The sequence below is a fragment of the Oncorhynchus keta genome, chromosome 35 (assembly GCF_023373465.1).
Source record: "Oncorhynchus keta strain PuntledgeMale-10-30-2019 chromosome 35, Oket_V2, whole genome shotgun sequence".
In the NCBI taxonomy this organism is placed as follows: Eukaryota; Metazoa; Chordata; class Actinopteri; order Salmoniformes; family Salmonidae; genus Oncorhynchus; species Oncorhynchus keta.
Genome location: NC_068455.1, coordinates 70,371,626 through 70,384,345, shown reverse-complemented (window position 1 = coordinate 70,384,345; position 12,720 = coordinate 70,371,626). Strand labels below are relative to the sequence as shown.

At 42.0% G+C, this 12,720-nt stretch overlaps 1 long non-coding RNA gene across 1 annotated transcript; it reads left to right on the top strand.

Moving 5' to 3' along the window:
- Positions 1-8,449: 8,449 nt before the first annotated feature.
- Positions 8,450-10,661, top strand: LOC118369197 (uncharacterized). Its single transcript, XR_008093641.1, has 3 exons — positions 8,450-8,568; positions 8,864-8,914; positions 10,278-10,661. It is a non-coding gene; the product is annotated as an uncharacterized LOC118369197 (long non-coding RNA).
- The last annotated feature ends 2,059 nt before the right edge of the window (positions 10,662-12,720 follow it).

The following is a 12,720-nucleotide window of genomic DNA, read 5'->3' as shown; positions in this document are numbered from 1 at the left end:
CTCAAAATGTTCTGATCAGTTCTGCTAATAGATGAGCAACTAGACTAATGATGATGAACGCAACAGAGATTCAGTGAAAACAAAAATCTGACATTGATTGATTTATCAAGACAAGCCCCCATGCTTGTCTCAAGTCTCCCCCAATTTGTCTCAAAACAGCACAATGGCGCAGTCCCAATCAAAACCGTGCTGAAATTGGCATCTAACATTAGTTGACCACACACAGCAAAATTAGCTTTGAGTTTATGTTAATGGTTGAATTACTTTTGGAGTTTCACATAACCACGGCTCTATGAAACAAACCACCACACTAAGTTAATTTAAAAAATCAGTGCTGACCCAAAATGATTCTGGGCTAAAGCCCCAAAAGCCCGGTCCTGTGACGTCCCAGCTCTCAGCCAAAGCACCATAGAGTGCTTACAAGGTAAGGAAACTAATGTCTAAATCCATTAATTCGCTGAACTGTACTATTATGTTAGAGTTACTACCTTTAAAGGCCCAGTAAAGCAGTGGCTTGTATTCATGGATGCCAAGGGAAGCCAGTCCCCCCCCCCCCAAAATGAATCCCATCCTTCAGCTACCCTCAACCCCTCCGATCAATTTTTTATTTTACCTTTATTTAACAAGGCAAGTCAGTTAAGAACAAGTTCTTATTTACAATGACGGCCTAGGAACCGTAGGTTAACTTACTTGTTCAGGGGCAGAATGACAGATTTTTACCATGTCAGCTCGGGGATTCAATCTTGCAACCTATCAGTTACTAGTTCAACGCTTTAACCACTAGGCTACCTGCAACCCCTCTAGCTCTGAAGACCATCCAGTTTGATTTCTATTTAACATGCAACGCATTCGGAAAGTATTCAGACCCACTTTTTCTTACGTCACAGCCTTATTCTAAATGTATTATCCCTCATCAATCTACACACAATGCCCCATAATGACAAAGCAAAAACAGGTTTTAGACATTTTAGCAGTAAGGTAAAAATGTTAAAATTTTAAATAAAATGTACATTGTTTTTGTAGCTTCAAGAGCTCTTGAAACAGACTGTCTTGAAACAATTCCATAGAGCTTAGTAGAACAACACCCCCCTCCATTTGTTGGGTGAGAAATTACACTGGACACACAAAACATTTATAAAATATTTATAAAGTATAAATACCCCAAACTTTCGATGAGGCCACGCAAAAACACTTATCTAATGATTAGTAAATGGTTTATAAGGACCTATTTTAAACATTGTATGAATCCTTATTAAATACTTTAGAAGTTGTAAATTTGTGTGTGAATAACTAGGCTACTAACAATTACAAATGTGGGAGTAATGATTAATAAATGAGGAGTAAACAATTTACTATCCAATTATAAATGCTTTATTACGTAGAGTTATAATGAAGTGCTACCAAATTATTTTATTTATGAAGTTTTTCTGAGTGAGATTTTTCAATCAATAAAGTAGGCCTACCTGTAAGTGACAGTGTTCACTATTCCGTATATTTACATTCTGGAAAATAGTGCATGTACATTCGATGTATAAAGATTTAAAGAATAATAGAAAATGTCGTACCAAAATGGTTGCTGCTTGTCTTCTTAGGTGTTCATGCTTCTATGAGCTCCTCATCAAATGATCTATGTCTCTTTTCACTTTTATTTTGTTTCTCTGTCAGGATGTGTCCCAAATGGCACTGTATCAGGGTGCCATTTGGAATGTACACTCAGCAGGTATAGCAACTATGTAGGTCAACAAGAACAAAGAAACTACATTCCAATACTATCATCAGACAGACAAAGACATTCTGGCATTCTGGCATTATAATTTGAATGTTTTGCCATGACAGTAAGCAACTTCTAGTAACACTTCAAACAAATCAAACAAGTGTTCAGCGTTTACATGTAATGCATTCTGAGTAAGCTCCAGAAGTTATGCTCCCTGTTTGTGCCACATTAAGTCCTGTGGCAGTGGATGCAAATGGGGAAAAATATCAAAAATATATTCAAAACGGCAACACTTTGTCCTTATTGGTGTTTAGATAGGCACTTCTGATATTTGCAGTATTTCCCGGGACTCTCTGGATAAATATTAGCTAGTACAGGTATTGATAATTGATAGATTGTGGGTAAAATATGAATCCCTGTAAGAATGGTGGCAGGTAGCCTAGTGTTTAGAGCATTGGACTAGTAACTGAAAGGTTGCAAGATTGAATCCCTGAGCTGACAAGGTAAAAATCTGTCGTTCTACCCCTGAACAAGGCAGTTAACCAACTGTTCCAAGGCTGTCATTGAAAATAAGACTTCTGTTCTTAACTGACTTGCCTAGAAAAATAAATAAAATGACAATACCTGTTGTACTGCACTATTTTCATTACCAATGAAGTGAGATTGGTTCCTTGCTGGCTACATGTAGCTATAGGCCCCAGTAGGTGTGAACTTCAGGTCACTTTAGAAAGTAGTGTATGTTAAACAACCATATACAGAAAACACTGTACTGAGATTTCAAGCCTAAGGCTTTTGCATGTCATTCTCCGATAACACACTCACAAAAACATAACATTTTGGAATGCTACCATCCAGGATGTAATTTTACCTCAGAAACCCTTCAGGGCTTTGGCTCTCTGTTCCTTACCAGGCGTTCCCTTGTAGTTGTTTAGTCACTGATTGCATCCCAAATCACACCCTATTACCTACAGTACATTTGGAAAGTATTCAAACCCGTGGCATTTTCCACATTTTTTTACGTTACAGACTTATTCTAAAACTGCTTGAATCAATACCCCATAATAACAAAGCTAAAATATTTTTTTAGATATTTTTGGCAAATGTATTAAAAATAAAAAACAGAAATACCTTATTTACATAAGTATTCAGACCCTTTGCTAAGGGAACTGAAATTGAGCTCAGTTGTATTCTGTTTCCATTTCTCATCCTTGATGTTTTTACAACTTGATTGGACATAATTTGGAAAGGCACACACTGGTCTATATAAGGACCCACAGTTGACAGTACATGTTAGAGCAAAAACCAAGCAAGGAGGTTGAAGGAATTGTCTGTAGAGCTCCCAGACAGGATTGTGTCGAGGCACAGATCATGGGAAGGGTACCAAAAGGCCTCTTTGAAGGTCCCCAAGAACATGGAAAAAGGTTGGAACCACCAAGACTCTTCCTAGAGCAGGCTGCCTGGACCACCTGAGCAATTAGGGGAGAAGGGCCTTGGTCAGGGAGGTAACCAATAACCTGATGGTCACTCTGACATAGATCCAGAGCCTCTGTGGGGATGGGAGAACCTCCCAGAAGGACAACCATCTCTGCAGCACTCCACCAATCAGGCCTTTATGGTAGAGTGGCCAGACGGACGCCACTCCTCAGTAAAAGGCGCATGACAGCCTGCTTGGAGTTTGCCAAAAAGCACCTAAAGGACTCTCAGACCATGAGAAACAAGATTCTCTGGTCTGATGAAACCAAGAATGGGAATGTTTTTCAGCGGCAGGTACTGGGAGACTAGTCAGGATCGAGGGAAAGATGAATGTAGCAAAGTACAGAGAGATCCTTGATGAAAACCTGCTACAGAGCGCTCAGGACCTCAGACTGGGGCGAAGTTTACACTTTCAACAGAACAATGGCCCTAAGCACACAGCCAAGACAACACAGGAGTGGCTTCGTGATGAGTCTCTGAATGTCCTTGTGTGGCCCAGTCAGAGCCCCAACTTGAACCCGAACAAACATATCTAAAGAGACCTGAAAATAGCTGTGCAGCGAGGCTCCTCATCCAACATGATAGAACTTGAGAGCATCTGCAGAGAAGAATGGGAGAAACTCTGCAGTACAGGTGAGCCAAGCTTGTAGCATCATACCCAAGAAGACTTGAGGCTGTAATCGCTGCCTAAGGTGCTTCAACAAAGTACTGAGTTAAGGGTCTGAATACTTACGTAAATATGTTTTTTTTTTAAAAATAAAATGGCCAAAAATTCTAAAAACCTGTTTTTGCTTTGTCATCATGGGGTACTGTGTGTAGATTGATGATGGAATTTAAACAAAATCAGTTTTAGAATAAGGCTGTAACGTAATAAAATGTGGAAAAAGTAAAGAGGTTTAAATACAGTTGAAGTCGGAAGTTTACATACACTTAGGTTGAAGTCATTAAAACTTGTTTTTCAGTCTCTCCACAAATTTCTTGTTCACAAACTATGGTTTTGGCAAGTCGGTTAGGACATCTACTTTGTGCATGACACAAGTAATTTTTCCAACAATTGTTTACAGACAGATTGTTTCATTTATAATTCACTGCATCACAATTCCAATAGGTCAGAAGTTTACATACACTAAGTTGACTTTGCCTATAAACAGCTTGGGAAATTCCAGAAGATTATGATATGGCTTTAGAAGCTTCTGATTGGCTAATTGACATAATTTGAGTCAATTGAAGGTGTACCTGTGGATGTATTTCAAGGCCTACCTTCAAACTCAGTGCCTCATTGCTTGACGTGATGGGAAAATCAAAAGAAATCAGCCAAGACCTCAGAAAAAAATTATAGACCTCCACAAGTCTGGTTTATCCTAGGGAGCAATTTCCAAATCCCTGAAGGTACCACATTCATCTGTACAAACAATAGTACGCAAGTATAAACAGCATGGGCGCACGCAGCCGTCATACTGCTCAGAAAGGAGACGCGTTCTGTCTCCCATAAATGAACGTGCTGTGGTGTGAAAAGTGCAAATCAATCACAGAACAACAGCAAAGGACCTTGTGAAGATGCTGGAGGAAACCGGTACAAAAGTATCTATATCCACAGTAAAACTAGTCCTATATCGACATAACCTCAAAGGCCGCTCAACAAGGAAGAAGCCACTGCTCCAAAACCGCGATAAAAAAGCCAGACTACGGTTTGCACATGGGGACAAAGATCGTATTTTTGGAGAAATGTCCTCTGGTCTGATGAAACAACAATGGGGGAGGCAGCATCATGTTGTGGGGGTGCTTTGCTGCAGGATGGACTGGTGCACTTCACAAAATAGATGGCATCATGACGAAGGAAATGTATGTGGATATATTGAAGCAACATCTCAAGACATCAGTCAGGAAGTTAAAACTTGGTCGCACATGGGTCTTCCAAATGGATATTGACCCAAACATTCTTCCAAAGTTGTGGCAAAATGGCTTAAGGACAACAAAGTCAAGGTATTGGAGTGGCCATCACAAAGCCCTGACCTCAAACCCATGGAAAATGTGTGGGCAGAACTGATAAAGCATGTGTGAGCAAGGAGGCCTACAAAGGCAATGCTACCAAATACTAATTGAGTGCATGTACACTTCTTGCCCACTGGGAATGTGATGAAAGAAATAAAAGCTGAAAGAAATCATTCTCTCTACTATTGTTCTGACATTTCACATTCTTAAAATAAAGTGGTGATCCTAACTGACCTAAGACAGGGAATTTTTACTAGCATTACATCTCAGGAATTGTGGATAACTGAGTTTAAATGTATTTGACTGAGGTGTCTGACTTCAACTGTACTTTCCGAATGCACTGTAGTGCACTACTTTTGTAAAATTATTCTTTAAGGACATCTGGGACACATATAAGGCATAACACAGTAAATCGCTTCTAACTTTCTCATGATATAACATTTAAGATATTCTAATAGAAAAATCTGTCACTTCAATCAAGAGATATCACTTTTTTTGCGTGAGTTGCGTCTCAATTCACAGGTGGAAGAGCTACAGTGGTATTTGTGAGATCATGAGACAGATCGAAAATCTGTATTCTCACGGAAACATCTGTAATGTCTGAACGGTTATGAATCTATGGAAACGGGAGACTCTCGTGAACACTATGGTGTTCTCCGTTTTGCTCTACGACCCCCACAAGTGTCACGGGACTCATTTGAAGTTGGTAACACTGATGTGCCAACTTCTGTCTGTAGTGGACGAGCTACAAACTAATATTACCCCACTAATGAAACTCCTGGGAGACTCTCCTGAACACAAGTGTCACTTGACTCGGCTGAAGGTAACCCATACAAACAAATTAATGTATGGAGGTAGTTTTGTGTCCCAAAAAGTTTGTGGACACCAGCTCATCGAACATCTCATTCCAAAAGTTGGTCCCCCCTTTTCCTGCTATAACAGCCTCCACTCTTTTTTAAAGGCTTTCAACTAGATGGTGGAGCATTGCTGCGGGGACTTGCTTCCATTCAGCCACAAGAGCAATAGTGAGGCACTGATGTTGGGCGATTAGGCCTGGCTAACAGTCGTGTTTCAAATCATCCCAAAGGTGTTTGATAGGGTTGAGGTCAGAGCTCTGTACAGGCCAGTCAAGTTTATCTACACCAATCTCGACAAACCATTTCTGTATGGACCTCGCTTTGTGCACAGGGGCATTGGGGCGGCAGCGTAGCCTAGTGGTTAGAGTGTTGGACTAGTAACCAGAAGGTTGCGAGTTCAAACCCCCGAGCTGACAAGGTACAAATCTTTCGTTCTGCCCCTGAACAGGCAGTTAACCCACTGTTCCAGGCTGTCATTGAAAATAAGCATGTGTTCTTAACTGACTTACCTGGTTAAATAAAGGTAAAATTCAAATTAAAAATTGTCATGCTGAAACAGAAATGGGCCTTCCCTAAACTGTTGCCACAGAATCATCTTGAATGTCATTGTATGCTCTAGTGTTAAGATTTCCTTCCACTGGAACTATGGGGCATAGCCCAAACCATGAAAAACAGATGCATACCATTATTCCTCCTTCACCAAACTTTACAGTTGGCACTATGCATTGGGGCAAGTAGAGTTCTCCAACCACTTGTAGAGACAGGATCAAACAGCAGGTCTGGGACAAGGTAGTACCTCTGGTGAGCCTTGAGCAGGTCAGGGTTCCATAGCTGCAGACAGAAACAGCAGAGCCTGGATCAGCAGCACGACTAGGTGGACTGGAGACAGGGACAGCCAGAAGTCGTCAGGCCAGGTAGTCCTGAGGCATGGTCCTAGAGCTCATGCCTTGCATCCTTTATTTAACTTGAGTGTCGACTACGCCATAGAGGTGTGTAACTTCACATGATTTAGTCTACTTGTCAATCCAGACCTGAATATTTGATCTCCTTTTTGCTGTACACTGTTAGTCATTTTTCCCAAAGCTAATCACTGAATGGCCTACTACAAAGATGTGGTCAGGTTGACACTTCTAAGTCATAATAACACAGAACACACACATATCAGATTGCAAGTACAATGAGGAAAATTAAAACTGTGTTTTTGCATTATTTAAACCAAATTGAACATGTTTCATTATTAATTTGAGAGTAAGTTGATTTTTATTTATGTATTATATTAAGTTAAAATAAAAGGGTTAATTCAGTATTGTTGTAATTGTCATTATTACAAATATATATATTAGTCAGCATCAGCTTTTTTTGGTTCTCCAATAATTGGTATCAGCGTTGAAAAATCATAATCTGTCGACCTCTACCTCTGACATCGCCAAAACATCAGCTATGCGGGTGTCAGCTATCACCGCACTTGATCTGTTTGAATCCAGGCCTTACACTCATTGTCTTTTTAGTTGTATGATTATTGTCAGTTAAGAAAATTGTGCCTCTTTATTTGAGGAAAATATCTGCAATAAAGTACATTCACACTTAAAGCAATTTTTTTGGTTTATTGGATATTTCTCCGACTACAATGTGTGACCAGAAGTAAGGTCACAAATTTCCATTACTGCTATACACGACTGGCACACAACATGGATTCTTTAGCTAAATATCCCAGTACTGTTGCCTACTCCCGACCATCACGTTGTACAGCGCCATATTTTCCATTCCATCCTAACAGAAACCCAGAGTTTTTCTTGGACTATAAACACCATATAAAATTAAGCAACATTTCTTAAAAGCAGTCCCATTTACCATGTTCTTGCAAAAAGGTTTTACATTCTCCAGTACAGCCACTATTGAAAGCTATCAAATGCTTCTCAAAGATGTCCTCTGGTGGTCAAACTAGCTAGCTGGCATTAATGGCTAACACTTAAATAATGTGCCATGGAATTCTCCGGCCCCATGCAAGCTGTGCTGCAGTATGCTACAACTTTTTAAACCACTGTACCAAAAAATTATGTAACAAGTGTTACCAGAAGTTGCTTACTGACATAATAGTGTTGGAATGTAATTTATTCTTCCTTGTTCAACTGTAATTACTGTAACTGCCAGAGACTGAATGTACATCCCAAATGGAACACTATTATTTTATCTTTAACTACGCAAGTCAGTTAAGAACAAATTCTTATTTTCAATGATGGCCTAGGAACAGTGGATTAACTGCCTTGTTCAGGGGCAGAACAACAGATTTTTACCATGTCAGCTCGGGGATTCAATCTTGCAACCTTCCGATTACTAGTCCAACACTCTAAGCACTAGGCTACCTGCCGCCCATATTCTCTATGGGCCCTAGTCAAAGTAGTGCACTATATAGGGAATAGGGTGCCATTTGGGATGCCAGCTGACACAGATAAAATCAAAAGAGAAACACATGCATATCATTTGAGGAGCTCACAGAAGCCTGAACACTTAAGACAAGCAGCAACCATTTTGGTAAGACATTTTCTATTATTCTATAAAATATTATACATTGAAAGTAAATGCACTTGCACATTTACAGAATGTAAATGTACGGAATAGTGAACACTGTCACTTACAGGTACTGTAGGTCTACTATATTGATAGAAGAATCACTCTCAGAAAAACCACTTACAGTTTAGGCTAACTTTTGTGTAGAAACTTAACATGATTCAAGTTGTATTATTGATTATTATTTAAATGTATATTTTAAATGAATAATTGTTTAATTGATTTAGAATTTGATTCATAATTTTCTCCCATGTATTAGGGAATAACAATACAACCATGGAACTTTGGCTGTTACTCATAATGTTTTCAGGTTAGTATCAATCTCCTGTTTAGTTATTGTTGTAAAAATATATTCAATGTGAAGCTTAAGCAGTAATCTGACTCACCACCTGAATTCGGTCCTATGCAGCAAATTTTAAATTGTTTTTTTTTTTTACATTGGAGAAAAGTAGAGACTCAGACCTATACAACGTTGTATCATACACTGCACAGTTGATGAGCAATGGGAAAGCAATCCTGCTTTGAATGTTGATAAACTTGTAACCCCACCTTTAAGAAAATGTAGTACACCTACTGGAGAGCTCTTCTTTGTCTACACCCAGCATCATTCACACACTCTCAAGCCTTAGTCCCACCCATCTCTTTAAGGATTCACAGTGCAGTAAACTACGCGAGAAAGATAGCTAACAGTACACTTTAACTTGCAATGAAAAATGACTTTCTGACCAAATTAGAAACTTATACAATCTGGTAATGTAATTAGACTATTAGCCATATACATGGATGAACAATGCTTCTTCCTCTATGTCATGGTTGCCCTTAGTTAGAAAATGTGATCAGAAGACAAGTTTTATACAACAGCCTTCTGTGTTCCCATTTGGACTCTCAGCATTTGGCAATCATCTCTCTGCTTCCACTGATTTCATAAATCCGCTCAACTTCTTTCGTGACAACGACACAGTTTCTTCCCCACCACTGTCATCAGAAGACAATAATGTCTGGTTCAATGAAAATGTTTTGACCTAAGTCAGGAATTTCCTCATTGTCTGATTCATTTTCAGAATCAGAGAGATTCAGCATGGCATGGTCATCCTCCAGAAAGTAGTCCAGCAAAGCATTTTCAGTTCATGATATCTTTTTTATTTTAAGTAGCCGTAGAAATTATTATCCACACATACTGAGCAGGTCATGTTATAGATAGAAGCAGGCTTCATGGCAGACCAATCCAAACTCATCTCTCAGCATGTCCAGCCCATCCATTATCAATTATTGCTAGTGGGAATGTGCCTGTATTTTACTAAGCTGGTAATTTACATGTTTTATTCGTATTTAAAGATGCCATATACATTAATAATTATTGCACATGAAAGAACACGTTCCAGAAGGCATTTCTACCACAAAAAAATGTGATAATAAAAAATACAAAAACATTTAAATGCCTCTCCTGTGAAGTAGTGCCATGCGACATAAGCCCAGCTTCTTGAAGCGAGTCACAAAAGGAATGGATATATGGAATGTCAGGCAAATGCCAGATGGGCTGGTCCATCTTCAGGCCTTGAGGGACCTTGAGGGAAAAACATGGGCTGACGTTTTGGAAATGCCCATTTCTGATGCCTAGGATTAAGGTATTGTCATATTTACTAATAATTGTAATATTTAGTATTTTTTTCCAGAAATATGCAGCCTTTGCTCTGCAACAAGCACAACCTTAGATCCTAATATGACAACAACAACCGAGGCTCCTACTACGACAACCGCGGCTGCTACCACGACAACCGAGGCTGCTACCACGACGACCGCAGCTCCTACCACAACAACCGAGGCTGCTACCACGTCAAGCGCAGCTCCTACTACGGCAAACGCAGCTCCTATTTTGACAAACGCAGCTTCTACAACCGCAACTCCTGCTACGACACCCGCAGCTCCTACAATCACAGCTCCTACTACGACAACCGCCGCTCCTACTACGACATCTGCCGATCCTACTACGACATCTGTGGCACCTACTACGACATCGGCAGCTCCTACTACGACATCGACAGCACCTACTACAACAACGGCAGCTCCTACAGCGACAACCGCATCTACTACAACCGCAGCTCCTACTTCGACAACCACAGCTCCTACTGCGACAACGGCAGCTCCTACTACAACATCTGCGGCTCCTACTACGACATCTGCGGCTCCTACTACGGCAGCTCCTATAACAACAACTGAGGCTCCTACTACGATAACCGTGGCTCCTACTACGACAACCGCGGCTCCAACGACGACAACCTTAGCACCTGCTACGACAACTGCAGATCCTACTACGATAACCGCAGATCCTTTTATCATAACCGTAACTCCGACTACGACAACCGTAGCTCCTACTACAACAACCGTAGCTCCTACTACGACAACCACAGCTCCTACTACGGCAACCATAGCTCCAACTACGACAACCGCGGCTGCTACCACGACAACCGAGGCTGCTACCACGACGACCGCAGCTCCTACCACGACAACCGAGGCTGCTACCACGTCAAGCGCAGCTCCTACTACGAGAAACGCAGCTCTTACTACAACAACTGCAGCTCCTACTACGACAACCGCAGCTCCTACAACCGCAGCTCCTATTTCGACAACCGCAGCTTCTACAACCGCAGCTCCTACTACGACAACCGTAGCTCCTACTACAACAACCGTAGCTCCTACTACGACAACCACAGCTCCTACAACCGCAGCTCCTATTTCGACAACCGCAGCTTCTACAACCGCAGCTCCTACTACGACAACCGTAGCTCCTACTACAACAACCGCAGCTCCTACTACGACAACCACAGCTCCTACAACCGCAGCTCCTATTTCGACAACCGCAGCTTCTACAACCGCAGCTCCTACTACAACAACCGCAGCTCCTACTACGACAACCACAGCTCCAACTACGACAAATGCGGCTCCTACTACGACATCGGCATTTCCTACTCCGACATCGGCATCTCCTACTACGACAATGGTAGCTTCTACTACGACAACGGTAGTTCCTACTACGACAACGGTAGCTCCTACTACGACAACTGTAGCTCTTACAACCGCAGCTCCTACTACGCCAACCGCGGCTCCTACTACGACATCCGCGGCTAGTACAACAACCTCAGCTCCAACTACGACAACCGCAGCTCCTACTACGACAACCGCTGATCCTACTACGACAACCACAGCTCATACTACGACAACCGCAGCTCCTACTACGACAACCGCTGATCCTACTACGACAACCACAGCTCCTATTACGACAACCATAGCTCCTTCTACGACAACCATAGCTCCTTCTACAACATCTTTGGCTCCTACTACGACATCGGCATCTCCTACTACGACATCGGCATCTCCTACTACGACAACCGCAGATCCTTCTACGACAACCGCAGTTCCAACTACGACAACCGCAGCTCCTACTAGGACAACGGCAGCTCCTACTACGACAACCGCAGCTCCTACTACGACAACCGCAGCTCCTACTACGACAACCACAGCTCCCACCACGACAACCACAGCTCCTACTACGACAACCACAGCTCCTACTACGACATATGTGGCTCCTACTACGACATCGGCATCTCCTGCTACGACATCGGCGGCTCCTACTACGACAACCGCAGCTCATACTACGACAACCGCAGCTCCTACTACGACAACCGCAGCTCCTACTACGACAACTGCAGCTCCTACCTTGACAACCGCAGCTCCTACTACGACAACCACAGCTCCTACTACGACAACCACAGCTCCCACCACGACAACCACAGCTCCTACTACGACAACCATAGCTCCTACTACGATATATTTGGCTCCTACTACGACATCGGCATCTCCTGCTACGACATCGGAGGCTCCTACTACGACAACCGCAGCTCCTACTACGACAACTGCAGCTCCTACCTTGACAACCGCAGCTCCTACTACGACAACCACAGCTCCCACCACGACAACCACAGCTCCTACTACGACAACCATAGCTCCTACTAAGACATATTTGGCTCCTACTACGACATCGGCATCTCCTGCTACGACATCGGCGGCTCCTACTACGACATCTGTGGCACCTACTACGACATCGGCAGCTCCTACTAC